Here is a 21295-nt window from a genome sequence, read left to right on the forward strand (position 1 = left end):
ACCCCTCCGCCACTCCCCCACCTCCTCCTTCACCATTTTCTCCACTCTTCTGATGGCTTTCGAGGAGCCATTCTCCGGCATACTACCCGGCTGGGTGGCCCGCCGAGCCCTTCGGATACAGGCAAGGCCGCTCGATGCTTCATCAACCTCGCTTGGCCTGACGGAGCCAGTTGCCGCACCAATCTGACGCGTGGTTCAACAACTCGCCGCTCCAGTTCAGCTCGATGAGGAGTGGCGAGTTGCTCCACGCCGGCACGGCGGCGAGCACGCCGGTACGGGCGTCGTCGATGCCGCGTCGTACCGCGCCACCAGTGTCTGCGGTGGCCGCGCCTCCCGTGTCTGTGGGCGTGCCTCCCGTGCCTGCGGCCGCGCCTCTCGTGCTTGTGGCAACGCCATGCAGGCAGAGACAGAAGCCGGGTGTGTGGAGAGCGACGAGTCGGTGGCCAGCTTCTCTATGTCCGCCGCCATCATCGAGGAGAAGTAGAACAGGGGAGGCCTCCGCCACTTGGGTCCCATGAAGGCCACCGCCGAGGCGACGACTGCGCAATCAGGTGGTTTCTTTGCTGCTTCGTCTCTTTCGAGGACTTTCGTCGACCCCGCAAGTGTCTGCCAGACATGAGGAAGACAATGGGATTCGCGGGCGGCCATTTAGATTAGGTACTCCCTCTCCGGCTGGCGGGAAATATTTGTTCTAAGAAGGATAAATTGGATGTATCTCTAACTAAAATAAGTCTAGATACATCCATTTCTAGGACAAGTATTTCCGGACGGAGGGAGTATTAATTATACCAAGAGAGCCGGATTTGCACCGCTTAGTTCATGTAAATGTAATGAAATCCATCATGTTTATATGAAGATCCAGCTTTTTTATACGAAATCATGCATGCTTATATGAAACCAGTCCATGTTTGCACGAATTTCATCTGGTTGGTTAGAGTTGTGAAAATGTATGCCGCTGGCGTTTGATGTCGTCCTCCGCGGAAGGAAGCAGGAGGAAATTTGCTGGCTGCCATTGGAGATGCTCTTATGCTGGAAATAATAGAGTCACATCCAATCCATTTGAGTTAATTGCGTGTATGATTCTCCCTCTATAAAAAGTTAATTGCATGTACAGTGTACACGTGACTTGCAGGGTGGCTACAGCTTCGTACAGAAAGATAAAAAGAAACAAGTCCATCCTTTATCTTGTATTCTAAGTACTCTGTGGGTTCCACTGACAGTACAATAGCGAAAGAAGTATATATTAAATAAGTAATATATAATATAAAAATCTATTCTAAGTACTCTGTGGGTTCCACTATCAATACAGTAGCGAAAGAAGTATATATTAAATAAGTAATATATATAATATAAAAATCTAAAGTTAAAGACAGAATTCGAACTCAGGTCATCGCGTTGCAAGCATCCGGCGCTAACCAGTCCAACACATTTTTGTTGTAGACCATGCTGGAGATATATCTGCATGTTTACTCTGATACTCCATCCGTTCCTAAATATTTGTCTTTTTCAGATTTCAAATGGACTACCACATACAGATGTGTATGTAGACATATTTTAGAGTGTAGATTCACTCATTTTGCACCGTATGTAGTCACTTGTTGAAATCTCTAAAAAGACAAATATTTAGGAACGGAGGGAGTAGAAAACATAGTTGGTGAGATGATGGTGTGCGTGCCATCCTGCAATATAGGCCATCGGATTTATATCTAACGGATAGGAAGGAAACTAAAAAGATACCCACACCCCTCTCCACGTTTGCAAATAAGGCCTTCCCTCGTTCATCCTTTCCTCTACTCTTACTAGCAATGTGCTCGTGCGTTGCAACAGATCCAAAATAGAATAATACATGTTCACAAACTTGAAAGAAAAACACTCTAGTTTGGTGTATATATCACTAAAAATATACTCGTATTAGGTTTCACTCAAAATATATTCCTTGTGGCTGTTTTGATGAGGTGGGAGATGTGGTTGGTTTCAAGACACTAAGGGGTTTCTGCAAATTGGAGCAGAGAAGTAGGGTCTTGTTGCAGAAATGCCACGACTTACATCATAGTCGTTAGATGTAGATCTGATGGTCAGAAATGATGGATGGCAGACACACCATCATCACCAACTAAGTCTTTTATAGGAGTAGAGATAAAAAATAGAGTTGGTGATGATGGTGTTCCTGCCATCCTGCAATATAGGCCGTCCGATTTATATCTGACGGATAGGAAGGAAATGATGGCAATTTTGCAAAAAGATACCCACACCCCTCTCCACATTTGCAAATAAGGCCTTCCCTCGTTCATCCTTTTCTCTCACAAGATAAACTACTCATATAAATGCATCTTGATGACCGTGCAACACATGGGCATCTTGCTATTCTCTCACAAGATAAACTACTCATACAAATGCATCTTGATATTCCATGCAACGCACGGGCATCTAGCTAGTTTCTTTTAAAATAGTTACTGTGATAATTGGGTTGAAGTGACATATTGTATGCCTGCCCCGAATGATTTAAGATTCACTAGTAGTAACAAAGAAAAGGTTGTCTTGTTAATTAACAGAAAACAGGGTGAAAACTATCACATGTGGCTGGTGAAAACAAGGCACATTGGGTTCAGCGTCATCGTCACTACAGCTGTGCGCGCGCGAGAAGTCTACATATCGAGGGGCCTACGGAGAAAAAGACGTATCGAGTGTGTCTGAGCGAGGCACAGAGACACAATGTTTGAGAGAGAAACCAATTGACAGTTTAAGATAAGATCGAGTTGTCACCCTTCTGCTGTCATTGTTGGGGTTGGGGTGGGGAAGGGGAGGGAGACAAAGACGTATCGAGAGTGTGCGCGGTAGGCACAGAGGCACAACTAGCGAGTGTGTGTGTGTTTGTGTGTTTTTGAAAGAGGAGTAGATAGATTACTATCAAGATCTAGGTGCCACCCTACTCCTTCGGTGTCGGGTAGTGTATGTGTGTGTGTGTGTTTGAGAGAGAAGCCAGTCGATAGATTAGTATCAAGATTGAGGTGTCACCCTACTCCTTCGGTGTCGGGAAGTGTGTGTCGAGTGGGGGGGCACTGACACTTACATATCTCTACTCTTATAAAAAAACAGAGTTGGTGATGATGGTGTTCCTACCATCCTGCAATATAGGCCATCCGATTTATATCTGACGGATAGGAAGGAAAATATGGCAATTTTGCAAAAAGATACCCACACCCCTCTCCACATTTGCAAATAAGGCATTCCCTCGTTCATATTTTTCTCCCACAAGATAAAGTACTCATACAAATGCATTTTGATGTTCCGTGCAACGCATGGGCATCTTGCTAGTAGGGAGAAGGAGTTTGTGTGACCCATATCTATATTAAGGGATAGGTAGATAGGATGTGTGCGAGGCATACTTAAAGCATCACAGAGATAAACAAACGGTGTGCATGCAAGTGCCGGAAAAAATGAAGCGATAAACAATGTCTACGCGTGTGTATGTGTGTGTGTGTGAGAGAGAGAGAGAGAGCGAAATCTCAAAACAAAAGGTGCTCTGCTGGAATCCCATTGTATGTATTCATATGGTTCTGGAACTCGAGTTAACCTTAATTAGACATATGTGTGAGAGACATAATTATCCTTTGAGACATTAGTGGTTGTGGGTGGGCAGAATTAAAGGGGTGGGCATGTTCGACAGAGAGAGCGTGTGATTTTTTGTGTGAGAGACTTGTAGGATGGGGTAGAAAGACGAATTCTAACCTTGACAGAGGGAGAGAAATAGACAAAGTGCGCGTGTGTGATTCCCATGCCCACGGGGAAATGAGATATGTATGCGTATGAGAGAGATTGCACAACTCATTCACGTATCACTATCTATCGATCGTGGACGCATCGCTTGAACATAGATCAATATCTACTTCGTATCGTGGCCAAAAGGTATAATATCGATTCAACGCTATAAAGATTGGACACTCACATATCACATTTTTTTCTATGTAAATAAACCTTTTCAATTGTGCATGCCAAAGTTACAGTGATGTTTCTTCAAACAACCAATGTAGCTATCATGTACATGCACCATTGTTACTCTTGCATTCAAATTCATTAGTCTTGGATGATTTAAGGTTCTATTATGAGGTAATATATGTAATATTCATATATGAATTCAACGGGTACGCAATTTATGAAATGGAGGCTATGTAATCATATGAGGTAACACTTCTAAGTAGCGGACTACAATATCCATTTCTTTTGTGGGACTACAATATCCATTTCTTTTTGTGCGCCTCTACACTAACACGTCAATGCATTATGTTTAAAGTAAATAACCAATGTCACTAAATTATCTATTTACATGAGAAATACATACGTTGAGCGTTTGATCCCTTTTTTGTGAATGCGCCTCTACACCCGTACGATTGGCCGCGCCCGTGTGAACATCCAAGTTATCGGCGCATCATCCCGAGTTATTGTCTTTTTTTCTAGGGTGGACTTCACACCAGTTCTTAACTGCTGACACGTGCCCCGTGTACACAGTCTCGCATGACCTTCCCGCTAGCACAGTCCAAAATTAGTTGAAACTGGATACGAACGATCCCGTGGGCGGCAAAATCTCCCGCCTCCTTCTAAAATTTCCGCCACCTAGTCTTTAGCATGCGAAATTCCCCTTTTGTCCTTGGTGCACGGAGAACAACAGTAACAATACCGCCCTCATCTACATAATAGGTCGGGGCTGCTTTGGTAACTTCCGGTTCCCCCCACCACACGACACCCCCATTTCCTCTCCCCCTCCCGCAAAAATGACTAACTCCACAGCACCAGAGCATCTTACATCACGTCGTCCGTACTTCATCGGCCTCTCTACCCCTCCCCTCTCGAAACCCTAGACTACTCATCCATTGGCATACCAGAGCCCATTCACTGCTAGCGGCGTCCACCTCGCCGGATCTGCTTCTGCGGCCACATCTACCCCTCCCACCTCCACTAGAAACAAGTAGACTGCTCATCCACCACTGTACCACAGACATTCAGTGTCGGCCTTGTCCACGACGTTGGATCTGCTTCATCGGTACTCTCGGTAGCCGCAGCGCATCTGCAGCGGCTCATTCGTACTCCCCACCAGAGACGCTTCGTCCACACCCCCCGGAACCGCCCCACCGACGGCCTCTGATCCTCTTCGCTGACACCTTCCTCAACCCTACCGGAGCCGCTTTGCCAACACCATCGTCAACCCTACCGGAGTAGCTTCGCCTATACCATTCTCAACCCTATCGGGGTCGCTTTGCCAACTCACAAGTCCACGGCCACAGATCCGCTTTGTCGCACCCTCATCCAACCTACCGGAGCAGCTTCTGACACGCCGTCCACGGCCGCAGATCCGCATCGTCGACACCATCCTTAACCCAACCACCGGAGCAGCTTCACCGACACCCTCGTCCACGGCCACAGATCGGCTTCGCCCACACTGTAGTCCACCCTACCAGAGCCGCTCCACAAAGACCCTACTCGACGGTTCTAGATCTCCTTACCGGACCCCGATAGCCAGCGCAACGTCATCACCCTTGACGTTTCTAACCTGATTCCCACCGTCTGGCAAGATGCCAAGCACCCGCCATAGCCTAGGTACTTGTCACCTTTAAACCCGTCCAGCATCACCTACCCGATGTACTTCAAATATACTAACAGGTCGCTGTGACCTGTTATGCAGCTGGCAAAAACTACAAGGACGATGTTTCTTCTGAATCTAACAGCTTGGCCAACCAAGATCCTGGACTGAGGCATTGCTATGATCTTGTAAGTGCGTCTCTCTCTCTTGTATTGTTGTGTGCCTGCCAGCGTGCTTTGCTAGGATTTTTTACCAGTAATCCCTTTGTGCGGACAATGATTTCTACTACTGGCTGCTAAATTAGATATGTAGATGTCATACATGATACTACCTCATACCTCCGTTCCTAAATATAAGTCTTTCTAGAGATTCCACTATAGGCTACATATGGAGCAAAATGAGTGAATCTACAGTCGAAAATGCATCTATATACATCTGTATGTGGTACATACTGGAATATCTACAAAGACATATATTTAGGAACAGAGACAGTACATTACACAAAATCATAGGTGGCATGTAGGAATTCCAGTGCACTACATTAGGCTCCCTTAGAGTGCCTGCTAGTCCAGCACACAGAGTCATGGCTAGTTTATGCTACGCACACAATCATTAATAGGTGGTTTAAATATGCGCAAGGGATATGCAATGTATTATCATGTAGAGATGTCTGAAATTAGCCGTGTCAACTTGCAGATAGGGTTACACAATGAAAAAGTACAAGATGTATGTGGCAATTTCATGGAACATCGCAAAAAAAGGAGAGGCAGCGGTGAGCCTATACAGTGTGGTATGATAGGCCACTCCTCCATTGCAATCATCATGACATGTTATTTGTATGTCAGTTCTATTGGCCAAGTTTCTTTGGGACAGCTATTACGAGTTATCCTAAGAAAATAAGCACCTGTGAATATAAGCTCCAGGTAATAAGACAACCAGTTCTTTTCATTGCTTTCCTTTTCAGCTTATCTTTGGTATGATCAATGAAAAGTCTAGACTGCATTATATTTTTTTCATTTTGCTGCCCATATGAAAATTAATTTGACTTGCAAACATCACAAATTGAACCTAGTGCAGTCACTAATATGATAGGAAAATAGACCATCACTATTTGTTCAAAATGCAAATACAAAGATACCATCTACTTGGCACAATCTACTTTGGTCAATGTCTTCCATAGAGATCCCATTGCCTAATTTAAACGAAGAACGCATGACCCACATTTAAATGAAGAACAATTATTTATTGAAATTCGATGGTCCAAGTGGCTGGTTATTATCATATAGCAGCACCATCTGAAAGCATCATATAGCAGCAGCAGCTCATAGCAACTCATCATACACCAGCAACAGCAGTGTGCAATTCATCATATACCGGCAGCAGCTCATAGCAATTCATCATATAGCACCAACAGGAGCAGCTCATAGCAATTCATCATATAGCAGCAGCAGGAGCAGCTCATAGCAATTCATCATACAACAGCAGCAGGAGCAGCTTATAGCAACTCATCATATAGCAGCAGCAGCTCATAGCAATTCATCATATAGCAGCAGCAGCTCATAGCAATTCATCGTATAGCAGCAGCAGGAGCAGCTCACAACAGTGCATCATATAGCAGCAGCAGAAGCAGCTCATAGCAATTCATCGTATGGTGGATCAGAATGAAAATTTGGTAAAAAACCAGAGGAGATCCTCACCTTGTTGGATGAGCTCATCCTACAACAGCACCTCAAGGCCACGGCCTGGGAGGAGGGGAGGGGGAATAGGTGCCTTCTGGTGCAGTGTGGCATCAGCCGTAGTTGTGCGGCTCCCGCCGGAGTAGTGCGTTGGACGGACCATAGTGGAGCAGCTGCTGGAGACCATGAGAATGAGGGGCGGCGCCAGAGGGAGGAGCAGCCGGGGAGATTTGCCCCTACCTGCCGGCCATGTAGCCTAGCTGGACAGAGCATCATCGAGGACCAGGCCAGATGGGACCAGTGGCGACGGCTCGCTGGAGGAACCCTAGTGCTGCGGGTAGGGGATCAAGGTAGAGGGAAAGGGGAGAGGAGATGCAAGTGGGCAGGGCAATGAACGCTTGCGTGTTTGTTTTTACTTGAGGGTCACGTGTGATGCGGGCGTGAGCAGTTGCATTTTGAGTGTAATATAGGAAGACAATAGAGTCATTTCACTATTCCCCTTCCCTCCAATTTTTAGTGAGCTTCTACCCGAAACACCCCCCTCCAAAGCAAAATAGTTAAGCCCAAGCCCATAACTCAAAAATGACTTCTTTACATCCTTTATGGCTTATTTTGACAATAAGCCCTGAAAAGGCGGAATCGAACTGGCCCTTAACCTGCAATTCAATTGTGCGTGCAATGATGAATCACTCATGCCTGCTATAGTGTACATTTAGGCATCATCATACATGGCATAACCTAATACATGTGCATTCCATTGTAGAATCTGGAATATGCAATGTTTATGTTAGTTCATACGTTGCACATGATGTTTAAATGCCCCTTAAATCTGGTAAGTCAAGTGATGGTCTTTAAGCCTCCTTCTTTGCTTCTTTTCTTGATATGTAAGATTTGCTCACACATCTGTTCAATTGTTGTTTGCATCAGCCAGCCATACGAGGACTGTTTGCTTTGATTACTTGTTGTTCTTGACCTAACACTCTAACAGACCTTGTCAACGATTTAAACACTAAGGGCTGCTGTAGTGGGGCCTTGTCTAACTCATAGATGACATAAAGGTTTGGCTATACACTAAAGTAGGCTCTCCAAGAGTACCTGGAGATCCAGTTTGAAGGTATGCCTAGTTTTTACATAGTGTAGACGTATTAAATGCTCATTTCATTGTGTGCAAGTGCAAGAGATGTGGCATGTTTCATTATGTGGTATTGTTTTGTCATAATCTCATCCTTTTGTGTTGTTCACAGACTGGAAAGTATGCATATTTATCTTCCAAGGAGACGAGTAACTAGTTTGTGTCACCTTGCAGAGGGGGTGCAATGAAGATAAGATTGAGGATTTCCAAGTACAAGATGTTAGGAAGGAGCCTTGCAAGAGAAGTAGGAGCTGCGTTGAGCCTGTTCAACCAGTTAAGGTAAGTCACTGTATCCAACTCAACAGTTCAATTCCTTGTTTGTTTCAGGCATAGTTAATTTGCTCTTTTCAATTGCTTTATTTGTCCTCAGTTAATGAGATGCCCAAACAATGATGCCTAATGTTGGGTACTTGTATAAATATTAGTTGACATAATTAAAGGCCTTACCATTTAATTACTCTGGCGAAGTGTGCCTGAAGCTTTGAAGTCTATTAACCAACTATTATTGCATGAGGCTCACAATCTAGTTTATACTAGGCTAATGATTGCATAGTTTTGCTTGCTGTAGTAGGTTTGTATGAATCCCTCTTCTATTCATTATGCTCCCTAAGACTTTAATTGTGCTACAGAATGGCCAACTGCTTGCTTACTTATACGCAACGTGCTGTCTAAATTTGTAACTTGTCTGTGTTTTGGATTGGGCCCCAACATCATGCTCCTCTGGTGAGCTAAGAGAGATTTCTGTATGCAGACTGCACAGACTACCTTTTTATAATTTTTAAAATATCACCTGCTTATGCTTCATGACGTGTAACATTATTGTTAGTCCTGTTTTGCCATGTACAAAATAGTCTGTCTTGCTCGCTTCACTGTTGTAACTATATTTTTGCCCTAGTCATGTGTACTTACAGAAACATTTCAGGATGAAGTGACATCAACGCAAAGATCTACGAGCAGTGCGGCATGGCCGTTACCGAATGATTATGGATTGGAATTGGAATGTGCTGATGTTCTCGAGCATCAACTAGAGGTGGCAAGACAACGTGTACATGATTCTCAACGTACAATCAACAAGTTGAGACTGGACATGCAAGTATTAGATGCAGGAGTAAAAAATGAAACAAGACACTGAGGTAACCACGAAGGAATTGGAGATTTTGCAGACTGAAATTTGTGCTATCTGAATCCGGCCAATCCTATTTTCTGAAGAGATTATAGTTCAAATGGTAAGTTCTGTTGATGCGTGTCCATGATGTATGAGCTTTATTTGTCCAGTGTATGTAATTTGTTGTTTGTGTACGCTTTATAATCACTGGTGCCGAACTATAATGCCCAGTGGGTATATTCGGCTGTAATTTCTTTATTGTATAGTGTAGGATTATTCTACGTTTATATGCTTTTTATTGTATAGTGTATGTTTTTTAGAGGCGATAGTATAGAGTAGGATAATTCTTAAATTTGCTATATCGTTGAAATGGAGGCCAACACGCCCAAACATTTCCTGGACGCCGTACAAACGAACAAACATGTGCAGTCAAAGCGGGCCTTAATTGGGCTGGTCAAAATAATATTAAGTCGATCCCAAATGGGCCTACCGTAACAACGGCTCTTAGCAGGCCGTCAACAGGCCTAAAGCTCAATAGGGCCGTATAAATGGAAATGGCCTGCGGGCCTTTAGCAGGCCGAAATAAATGTCAATTTTGTCTCGGCCCTTTTACTTTACGGGCCAGTAAGAGGCCGAAGGTGTTATGGGCCAGAGGAGGCTCAATTTGCAAACTAGGCTTTTAACAGGCTGAAAGTCGCGTTGGGCTGAAATGATGCCATGCAGAACGTGGGCCCCCAATGGACCTAAAGTCAAAGGCCCAACTGTTGTGCGGGCCCTTAACAGGCCGAGAGACAAAATGGGCTAAGAGTTGGCCCATTTACCGAATGGGCCGAGGACAGGCCTAAAGTCACAGCGGGCTAGAATTGGCCCAACTGTAGAATGGGCCGAGAAAAGGCCGAAAGACGTTTCGGGCCATTAACGTGCTGGAATTGACGATGGGCTGCTAACAGGCCGAAAGAAGCTCGGGCCGCTGTTGGGCCCAAAAATGTAGTGGGCCGTTAACGGGCTTAAACTAACGATGGCCTGGAAATTGTCGAATCTAGAATGGGCCTTTGATGGGCCGATTTTGTGTAACTTGTATGGGCCGTACTTGTAAATGGGCTTGACTCAAGTAGGCCACTAATGGGCCGGCCCTCTTATTTTGACAGGCCCAGCCTTATCACCGGAATGGGCCTCTGTTGGGTAGTGCCATGTGTCGACGTATCATAGGCGCCTCCTGTCCAATGAGTGGATGACATCTGTCCCAACGGTGAGCCAACACGTGTCTCCTCCGGCCAATGAGAATTTTACACGTGGAAAATCCCTATTGGTCCGGGCTGTTAACGGGTTATGGATCCAAAACCAGACCTGATAGCTTAACGGCGAGCCGTTACAGTCGATGCCACGTGTCGGTCACCCTTGACGAAAGAACTTCTATGACGCACGTTTTATCGTCATGGAAGTGGACACTTCCGTGATGATAATTTTCGTAATGTTATGGAACACTTCTACGACAGCACAGGTATGACTATCTTGATTCTGTCAGAAAATCATCATGGATGTACATGCATGACAGAAAACGTGACCTACTGTGACAAACACATATCATCACGGAAGTGTATTTTTTTGTAGCGGATGTCCCGCTGCGCCGCGGCGGCTTGGGAAAATGTCTCGCGGGCAGGCGACGACTCTTACAGGCACATGCATGCGATCGTCCATAGCCAGATGGATCAGATCTCTGGTTACGCGAGGTTGCAGGACGACATGAAAGCCTCGTTTGAACAGGCTACCGGCGTTATCCGGCAACTAAGAGAGGGCAATGAGAGGCTCCGGGCCGAGCGCGACCTGCTGAGGGCGAAGATCGTCCGAAGTGCAGAGCAGCAGCAGGAGACCAGTGTGTTGTTGAAGAGGACCGGCGTCATCGTCAAGAAACTTATGGACGAGAATGACATGCTCCGCATCGAGCGCCAAAGGCTGGTGGAGGAATCCGTGGATGCTCTCAAGCAGCGTCTTGAGGACACGACAGAGCTCATCGCCACTCGCGGCGGAGACTAGTTCCCGTGGCCTGCAGCAACGCATCAAGAAAGTAGAGATCAGCGAGCCAGATTGTTGTCTTCCTTCTTGTTTTTCCCTTCGGGCGTAGCCGCATGTGGCTTTTTAATTATCTTCCTAATTATGTAAGACAATTATTATCCACTGTCGTCCTTATATATTCATCAGTCTTGCTATAAGTTGCAGTAGATGCAATATAGGTCCGTTGGATCTTACGTCAAGATCCGTGCAAAAATTTCTTTTCAGATTTTCTTTTTTCTCTCTTAAATCTCAGTCGAGGGAGACATAGCCACACCATTAAACAGAGGCTCGGGCGCCATTAATGGAGACCTTGGGAGAGAGGTGGACGGCAGATGGAGGTCAAAGGGCTCTCCTCCTGATAAGCACGCACAGGGGTCTGATCGCACGCCTCCCGTACTCAAATAGCTACCCTGCACGGCGCCTCCTAGCTAATAAAAAAAGGGGATGCGTGGCTGCACGTAAATGGTAAATAGAACGCCCACAGTTTCTATAATACTTGTGTTTCCTATTGTAACGTGACAGCACTTGTTCCAAAATGACTTTGTTGATTGTTAATGTGTGCGCCTTCGCAAATCGGACAGCAAAACTACCACAACATGTTGGTGCCATGTCATGACACCAAGCCAAGTTTCAAGATTTTCATGCGTGTTTTGGATTTACAGGAATTAAAAAACCAAGTTTCTCAATGTTTCCAGCCAAGCCACGACGCCCAGATGTTTGAATTTCATTCTCATTTCTTGCATGCATGGGACCTAGAAATTTACCCGAGGACACACATGTGATTTTTCAACCAACTTTGGTGCACTGGAGCATGTGCTTGTATTTCAAATTTGAATTATGCACACAAAGGTGACACGTTCCCTCTCAGAACCACGAGCCTTCTTGAGAGAAGCTCCAGTTTGCAATAAGCTTACACTAAAACTTGTTCCTATTCGGCCAATTTTTTTACCACAGCATGGTAGTACCATGACATGACACCATGCCGAGTTTCATGATTTTCAGGCGTGTTTTGGATTTACAAGAATTTTAAAACCAAGTTTCGCAATGTTCTCAGCCGAGACACGATGCCAAGATGTTTGAATTTCATTCCCGTTTCTTGCATGGGACCTAGAAATTCACCCGGGGACACACATGTGATTTTTCAACCAACTTTGGTGCACGGGAGCATGTGCTTGTAGTTCAAATTTGAGTTATGCACATTAAATGACCAGAAACTCAATTAATGTATAAAAAAGGCCAAACGAACCTGAAATAATTCCAAAATTTAACAGGGCACTCATATAGTTCTATGTTGCCTCTGTAAAGAAACTCAAGAGGGGGCAGCGTATATCGTTCCGCACTCAAAGGTGACAAGTTCCCTCTCAGAACCACGAGCCTTCTTGAGAGAAGCTTCAGTTTGCAAGAGGCTTATACCAAAACTTGTTCCTATTCGGCCAATATTTTTACCACGGCATGGTAGTACCATGACATGACACCGTGCCAAGTTTCATTATTTTCAGGCGTGTTTTGGATTTACAAGAATTTTAAAACCATGTTTCTTAATGTTCTCTGATGACCCACAAGTGTAGGGGATCTATCGTAGTCCTTTCGATAAGTAAGAGTGTCGAACCCAACGAGAAGCAGAAGGAAATGATAAGCGGTTTTCAGCAAGGTATTCTCTGCAAGTACTGAAATAAGTGGTAACAGATAGTTTTGTGATAGGATAATTTGTAACGAGCAACAAGTAACAGAAGTAAATAGGGTGCACCAAGGTGACCCAATCCTTTTTGTAGCAAAGGACAAGCCTGGACAAACTCTTATATAGAGAAAAGCGCTCCCGAGGACACATGGGAATTATCGTCAAGCTAGTTTTCATCACGTTCATATGATTCGCGTTCGGTACTTTGATAATTTGATATGTGGGTGGACCGGTGCTTGGGTGCTGTTCTTACTTGAACAAGCATCCCACTTATGATTAACCTCTATTGCAAGCATCCGCAACTACAACAAAAGTATTAAGGTAAACCTAACCATAGCATGAAACATATGGATCCAAATCAACCCCTTACGAAGCAACGCATAAACTAGGGTTTAAGCTTCTGTCACTCTAGCAACCCATCATCTACTTATTACTTCCCAATGCCTTCCTCTAGGCCCAGATAATGGTGAATTGTTATGTAGTCGACATTCACATAACACCACTAGAGGATAGACAACATACATCTCATCAAAATATCGAACGAATACCAAATTCACATGACTACTAATAGCAAGACTTCTCCCATGTCCTCAGGAACAAACGTAACTACTCACAAAGCATATTCATGTTCATAATCAGAGGGGTATTAATATGCATATAGGATCTGAACATATGATCTTTCACCAAATAAACCAACTACCATCAACTACAAGGAGTAATCAACACTACTAGCAACCTACTAGTACCAATCCCGGACTTGGAGACGAGAATTGGATACAAGAGATGAACTAGGCTTTTGAGAGGAGATGGTGCTGGTGAAGATGTTGATGGAGATTTCCCTCTCCCGATGAGAGGAGCGTTGGTGATGATGATGGCGATGATTTCCCCCTCCCGGAGGGAAGTGTCCCCGGTAGAACAGCTCTGCCGGAGCCCTAGATTGGTTCCGCCAAGGTTCCGCCTCGTGGCGGCGGAGTCTCATCTCGAAAGGTTGCTTATGATTTTTTTCCTCGGCGAAAGACTTCATATAGCAGAAGATGGCCACCGGAGAGCCAACAGGGGCCCACGAGCCAGGGGGCGCGCCCCCCACCCTCGTGGGCAGGTGGTGGCCCCCTAACGTATTTCTTCCGTTCAGTATTTTTTATTATTTCCAAAAATGACTTTCGTGGAGTTTCTGGACTTTTGGAGTTGTGCAGAATAGGTCTCTAATATTTGCTCCTTTTCCAGCCCAGAATTCCAGCTGCCGACATTCTCCCTCCTTATGTAAACCTTGTAAAATAAGAGAGAATAGGCATATGTATTGTGACATAACGTGTAATAACTGCCCATATTGCAATAAATATCGATATAAAAGCATGATGCAAAATGGACGTATCAACTCCCCCAAGCTTAGACCTCGCTTGTCCTCAAGCAGAAGCCGATAACGATAAATATGTCCACATGTTTAGAGGTAGAGGTGTCGATAAAATGAAATACGGACATGAGGGCATCATGATTATTCTCATAACAGCAACATAAATGGATATTGTCATATGATTTCTTATGCTCAAGTAATAATCTATTCACAATGCCAAGTATGAATCAGAAACTTTATTGAGAACTAGCAAACTATAATCTCAGTCATTGAAGCAATTGCAATTTATCGTAACATCAGAAAGAGTCTATGTCAGAGCTTTCTAGCAAGTCCACATACTCAACTATCATTTAGTCTTTCATAATTGCTAACACTCACGCAATACTTGTGGTTACGGAGTTTTAATCGGACACAGAGAAAGATAGGGGCTTATAGTTTCACCTCCCAACCTTTTACCTCAAGGGTAATGTCAACAATAATAACTCATGGTGACTTACATCCAATTAGATATATCTATCAGGATCTTTCCAACATCCTGTGCTTGCCAAAGGATAAAATATAAAAAGGGAAAGGTGAAGATCACCATGACTCTTGCATAAGGTAGAAGATAATAATAAAAGATAGGCCCTTCGCAGAGGGAAGCAGAGGTTGCCATGCGCTTTCAGGGTTGGATGCACAAAATCTTAGTGCGAAAGAGCGTCACTTTATATTGCCACTTGTGATATGAACCTTTATTATGTAGTCCGTCGCTTTTATTTCTTCCACATCACAAGATCGTATAAAGCTTATTTCCTCCACAACAATCAATCATACATATTTAGAGAGCAATTTTTATTGCTTGCACCGATGACAACTTACTTGAAGGATCTTACTCAATCCATAGGTAGATATGGTGGACTCTCATGGCAAAACTGGTTTAAGGGTTTTTGGAAGCACAAGTAGTATCTCTACTTGGTGCTAAGAATTTGGCTAGCATGAGGGGGAAAGGCAAGCTCAACATGTTGGATGATCCATGACAATATACTTTATCTCAGATATAAGAAAACATAACCCATTACGTTGTCTTCCTTGTCCAACATCAACTCTTTAGCATGTCATATTTTAATGAGTGCTCCCAATCATAAAAGATGTCAAAGATAGTATACTTATATGTGAAACCTCTCTTTCTTTATTACTTCCTATTAATTGCAATGATGACCAAAGCTATGTTTGTCAACTCTCAACAATTTTTAATCATCATACTCTTTCTATGTGAAGTCATTACTCTTCATAAAATCAATATGACCTCTTTGTTTCTTTTTATTCTTTTCTCTTTTCTTTTATTCACTCAAGATCATAGTAAGATAATCAAGCCCTTGACTCAACACTAATCTTTAATATATATAGCTCACGGACTCGATTACATAGAGGGATCATAAAGCAAAACTCAAAACTAGATCATGCCAAAACTTTATTCTACTAGATCAAGATACTACTAAAAGGATCGAACTAAGAAAAATGGTAAAGATAGGAGTGTGATTGTGATACGATACCGGGGCACCTCCCCCAAGCTTGGCAGTTGCCAAGGGGAGTGCCCATACCCATGTGATTATGTCTCCTTCTTCGGGGATGGTGATGTGATATTCTTAGCAATAATGCCCCTCAGGATACGATTCTCTTCCTCGAGCTTATTGAGTTGCTGCTTGAGATCCATTATCTCCTTACGAAGCTTCCCTGTAACAGCTAAAGCTCCTTGCACCCAAGGGTGTTGCATAGCTGTGGGAGAACAAGTGACACTCTTCTTCATATTTTCATAAGAAAGAAATCTAACATTGGAAGGGATAACCGAGTTTAGAATAGCCAAGCTCTATAGTTCCCCCATCGTGAATCCAGCCTGGAAGCAAGAAGTGACTTCTTGATCCTCCTCCATGGCATCTATCTTCATCAAATCAGCCTCCATCTCTTCCTCCATTGCTGGCCCAAAGTGGTCAGCATCGCTGTTTGTCCTTGGTCCCAATGCCGGATGAGACACCCGGCTCTCCCCGACTGACTCTTGAGAAGACATCTTGCTCTAATCTGCAGCAGCAACAACTCGAAACAAGAACAGAAGACAATTGTGTGATACATGAGTCAAAACCTTCGGGAGGTTATATAATGAATTTTTACCGACCAAAATATGTATCGTGCAAGAAAACGGAGTCCGGAGAGCACACGGGGTGCCCACGAGGTAGGGGGGCGCGCCCAGTAGGGTAGGGCGCGCCCTCCACCCTCTTGGAGCCCTCGTGTCCTTCCCGGACTGCTTCTTATTTTTCTATTTTTCTAAATATTCCAAAACGGAGAAATATTGCCATAAAAACTGTTTTGGAGTCGGTTTACTTACCGTACCACATACCTATTCCTTTTCGGAGTCTGAAACGTTCCCGAAAGTGTCCCTTATGTATTCCTCCGGGGTTACGGTTTCAATAACATTGGTTTCAACATTTATGGGATTACCTGAGATATAATGTTTGATTCTTTGACCGTTCACCACCTTTGGATTTGTGCCTTCGAAGTTGTTGAATTTTATGGCACCGGAACGATAGACCTCCTGGATAACGTAAGGGCCTTCCCATTTAGAGAGAAGTTTTCCTGCAAAATATCTTAAACGAGAATTGTATAGCAATACATAATCACCTACGTTAAACTCACGCTTTTGTATCCTTTTGTCATGCCATCTTTTAACTTTTTCTTTAAACAATTTGGCATTTTCATAAGCTTGGGTTCTCCATTCATCAAGTGAGCTAATGTCAAATAACCTTTTCTCACCAGCAAGTTTGAAATCATAATTGAGCTCTTTAATAGCCCAATAAGCCTTATGTTCTAGTTCGAGAGGTAAGTGACATGCTTTTCCATAAACCATTTTATACGGAGACATACCCATAGGATTTTATATGTAGTTCTGTAGGCCCATAATGCATCATCAAGTTTCTTGGACCAATTCTTCCTAGATCTATTAACTGTCTTTTGCAAAATTAATTTGAGCTCTCTATTACTCAATTCTACTTGACCACTAGATTGTGGGTGATAAGGAGATGCAATTCTATGATTAACGTCATACTTAGCAAGCATTTTACGAAAAGCACCATGAATAAAATGTGAACCACCATCAGTCATTAAATATCTAGGGAGCATTTTAATAGAAGCGTTATGATCAGCACTACTAGTTGGAATAGCTTCTACCCACTTAGTAACGTAATCGACAGCAACTAAAATATGTGTATAACCATTAGAGGTAGGAAAAGGTCGCATATAATCAAAGCCCCAAACATCAAATGGTTCAATAACAAGTGAATAATTCATAGGCATTTCTTGACGTCTACTAATGTTACTAATTCTTTGGCATTCATCACAAGATAAGACAAACTTACGGGCATCCTTGAAGAGAGTAGGCCAATAAAAACCAGATTGCAATACCTTATGTGCAGTTCTATCTCTAGCGTGGTGTCCTCCATAAGCCTCGGAGTGACACTTGCGTAGGATCTGTTCCTGTTCATGCTCAGGTACACAACGTCTAATAACACCATCTACTCCTTCTTTATAAAGATGTGGGTCATCCCAAAAGTAATGTCTCAAATCATAGAAGAACTTTTTCTTTTGCTGGTATGTGAAACTAGGTGGTATAAATTTAGCAACAATGTAATTAGCATAATCAGCATACCATGGAGCAGTACGAGAAGCATTTATGACATTTAATTGCTCATGAGGAAAGCTATGATCAATAGGTAATGGGTCATCAAGAACATTTTCTAACCTAGACAAGTTGTCTGCAACGGGGTTCTCAGCAACCTTTCTATCAACAATATGCAAATCAAATTCTTGTAGCAAGAGAACCCATCTAATAAGTCTAGGTTTAGCATATTTCTTTTCCATAAGATATTTAATAGCAGCATGATCCGTGTGAATAGTTACTTTGGAATCAACAATATAAGGTCTAAACTTATCACAAGCAAATACAACTGCTAGGAATTCTTTCTCAGTAGTAGCATAATTTCTCTGAGCATTGTCTAGAGTTTTGCTAGCATATTGGATAACATTTAATTTCTTACCAACTCTTTGCCCTAGAACAGCACCTATAGCATGATCACTAGCATCACACATAATTTCAAAGGGTAAATTCCAATCAGGTGGCTGAACAATAGGTGCAGAGATCAATGCTTTCTTAAGTATTTCAAATGCTTCTACACAATCATCATCAAAGACAAATGGTATATCTTTTTGTAATAAATTAGTCAGAGGCCGAGAAATTTTTGAGAAGTCCTTAATGAACCTCCTATAAAATCCGGCATGACCAAGGAAACTTCTTATACCTTTGATGTCCTTGGGACATGCATCTTTTCAATAGCATCAACCTTGGCTTTATCAACCTCAATACCTCTTTCAGAAACTTTATACCTTCATTAACCATAAAGTGGCACTTTTCCCAATGCAAGACAAGATTAGTTTCTTCACATCTCTGCAAAACTCGATCAAGGTTGCTCAAGCAGTCATTAAAAGAGGATCCATAGACGGAGAAGTCGTCCATGAAAACCTCACAAATCTTTTCACAAAAGTCAGAGAATATAGCCATCATGCATCTTTGAAAGGTAGCAGGTGCATTACATAAACCAAAAGGCATACGTCTATAAGCAAAAGTACCAAAAGGGCAAGTAAAAGTAGTTTTAGATTGATAGTTGGCTGACACAGGTATTTGAGAGAAACCAGAATAACCATCTAGAAAGCAAAAATGTGTATGTTTAGATTATCTTTCTAGCATTTGATCGATAAAAGGTAAGGGGTAATGATCTTTCTTAGTAGCTTTATTTAATTTGCGGAAATCAATTACCATCCTATAACCTGTAATAATTCTTTGCGGAATCAATTCATCTTTATCATTAGGAACAACGGTAATACCTCCATTCTTAGGGACACAATGGACAGGACTTACCCACTGACTATCAGCAACGGGATAAATTATACCTGCCTCAAGGAGCTTTAGTATTTCTTTTCTTACCACTTCCTTCATCTTAGGATTCAGCCGTCGTTGATGATCACGAACTGGTTTGGCATCTTCTTCCAAATTTATTTTATGTTGACATAGAGTGGGACTAATGCCCTTAAGATCATCAAGAGTATATCCACTAGCAGCTCGGTGCTTCTTCAGAGTTTTCAATAGTCTCTCTTCTTCATGCTCTGAAAGGTTAGCACTAATAATAACAGGATATATCTTTTTCTCATCGAGATAAGCATTTAAGAGTATCCGGTAAACGTTTGAGCTCAAACACGGGATCACCCTTGGGTGGAGGAGGATCCCTAGTATTTCAACAGGCAAATTGTGTTTCGGGATAGGTTCCTGTTTAAAGAACACTTCATCTATTTCCCTTCTTTCATTCATAAACATATCATTTTCATGGTCTAGCAAATATTGTTCTAAAGGATCACTAGGAGGTACGGCAATAGAAGCAAGACCAATAATTTCATCCTTCCTAGGTAATTCCTCTTCACGGTGTTGTCTACGAAATTTAGAGAAATTAAACTCATGAGACATATCACCCAAACCAATAGTAACAACATCCTTTTCGCAGTCTATCTTAGCATTAACGGTGTTCAAGAAGGGTCTACCAAATATAATGGGACAAAAGCTATCTTGTGGGGAACCAAGAATAAGAAAATCAGTAGGATATTTAGTTTTCCCGCACAAGACTTCAACATCTTTAACAATTCCCATTGGTGAAATAGTATCTCTATTGGCAAGTTTAATTGTAACATCAATATCTCCTAACTCAGCAGGTGCAATATCATGCTTAATTTCTTTGTATAAGTCAATAGGTATGGCACTAGCACTAGCACCCATATCACATAAGCCATGATAACAATGATCTCCTATTTTAACAGAAATAACAGGCATGCCTACCACAGGTCTATGTTTATCTTTAGCACAAGGTTTGGCAATTCTAGCAGTTTCATCACGGAAATGAATAACATGCCCATCAATATTATCAGACAAGAGATCTTTAACAATAGCAATATTAGGTTCAAATTTAATTTTCTCAGGAGGTGTATAAGTTCTAATATTGCTTTTACGAACCACAGTTGAAGCTTTAGCATGATCCTTTATCCTAACAGGGAAGGGTGGTTTCTCAACATAAGAAGTAGGAACAACAGGATCATTATAAGTGATAGTCTTTTCTTCAACTTTAATAGGTGCAGCTACTTTTACTTCTATGGGAGGATGATATTTAAACCACTTCTCCTTGGGGAGATCAACATAAGTAGCAAAAGATTCATAGAATGAAGCTACTATCTCAGAGTCAAGTCCATATTTAGTGCTAAATTTACGGAAAACATCGGTATCCATAAAAGATTTAACATAATCAAACTTAGGTGTCATACCTGACTCCTTACCTTCGTCGAGATCCCAATCTTCAGAGTTGTGTTTAATTCTATCCAATAAATTCCATTTGAATTCAATAGTCTTCATCATAAAAGAGCCAGCACAAGAAGTATCGAGCATGGTGCGATTGTTATCAGAAAGCCGAGCATAAAAACTTTGAATAATTATTTCTCTTGAGAGCTCATGATTGGGGCATGAATATAACATTGATTTAAGCCTCCCCCAAACTTGAGCGATGCTTTCTCCTTCGCGAGGCCAAAAATTATATATATAATTGCGATCACGATGAACAAGATGCATAGGATAAAATTTCTGATGAAATTCCAATTTCAATCGTT

Source organism: Aegilops tauschii, chromosome 2, assembly GCF_002575655.3.
Source record: "Aegilops tauschii subsp. strangulata cultivar AL8/78 chromosome 2, Aet v6.0, whole genome shotgun sequence".
Lineage (NCBI taxonomy): Eukaryota > Viridiplantae > Streptophyta > Magnoliopsida > Poales > Poaceae > Aegilops > Aegilops tauschii.